We start from the raw sequence: 1,297 nt of genomic DNA, 5'->3' as shown, positions 1-1,297 counted from the left end.
TGAATAACATTTACCCCAAAGTTGAAAACAAGTAAAGGGCATGCAGAAGTTATGTTGTTATTCACATTGTGTTTTAATGGAATTTCAGGGGTATTTGTGTGATTGATTTTGAGGCCCAAGAGATCAGTGCTGCTCTCACCTGGTTTTAGGCTCACAACTGATCCCATCTTTGTGCCTGGGAAGATCTCTTTTTTTTTCGTAATGCTCCAGGGGAAATCTTGGCCACCCACCAGGCTCTGTATAGCCATCCCTACTGCCTCAAAGGAGAGCTTCCCATACCCAGAGCCCGGAAGAGAAATGCTAGGAAAAGCTGAGATGAAGAAAACAGGGCTGGAATTTGTCATGAGTTTTTATGGACTTCATAAACAAAGCCAAGGCTCAGAAAGGCCAGAAACAGGACCCTCTGCAGAATACATGGCTTATTTGAAGCAAAGGAAGTAAAACATGAGCTGGAAAGTGTTCCTAAAGCTGGGCACATAGAACTGTTTAACTGGGTAGCCACTTGACTCTTTTCTTAATAGAGCGTTATTAGATTGTCAAGTGGTAACTAAAAAAGATCTAATGGAGTTCCCTGTATTTCTGTACTAATTCGGGGAGATTTGACAAAATCTCTTAAAGCCATGCTTTACAACTGAGAATCCTTTTCTCACAGTATTGTTTTTGACAGTAATTTTATATCTCTGTGGCTTCCAAATCTGCCTCTTTATCTTTAGGGCAATGGCAATATGACTTAAAAGGAACTGTAAGGGAGCAAGATGAAACTTCAGTCCTTTTATTTTCTTCTTGTATGGGTAATTTACCTATTTAAAAAGTCATTTCAAATTGATCACAATGATCAGATTTTTTCAGATAAAGAATTTAAATGAATCATTTCAATGTCTCTTAAGGCAAAACATTCTGGTGTTCTGTTTCCAAAGAGCCTGAAATGAAAGGGAATTTTTTGTATGTCAGGCTGGCCTGACATACAAAGGGCGATGTCAAAAAGCACTTTTGTTTTACAGCAGAAAAAAAATGGAAGTATTTTCATAGTGGTACCAAAATGCACATTTTTTTTTGAGGTATTAACTATTACAAAAAAAATATGTGTATGAATAATGAGAGCACGGTTTTATTTTATGCAGAAAAACATTTGCATTTGAATGACATCTCTTGTCATGACTCTTTATGATAGGTGCAAATTTCCTTATTTCCTTTGGTGCAAATTGTAATTGCACAAGAAGTTAACTAATTATTTCAAACTTGTGGTGGGTAAAAGTCTTCCCTTAATTTAACAGCATGCTCTATGAAAAGAAAAAAG

The sequence above is a fragment of the Meleagris gallopavo genome, chromosome 2 (genome assembly GCF_000146605.3).
Source record: "Meleagris gallopavo isolate NT-WF06-2002-E0010 breed Aviagen turkey brand Nicholas breeding stock chromosome 2, Turkey_5.1, whole genome shotgun sequence".
NCBI lineage: Eukaryota > Metazoa > Chordata > Aves > Galliformes > Phasianidae > Meleagris > Meleagris gallopavo.
Note: the sequence above shows the minus strand (reverse complement) of the source record.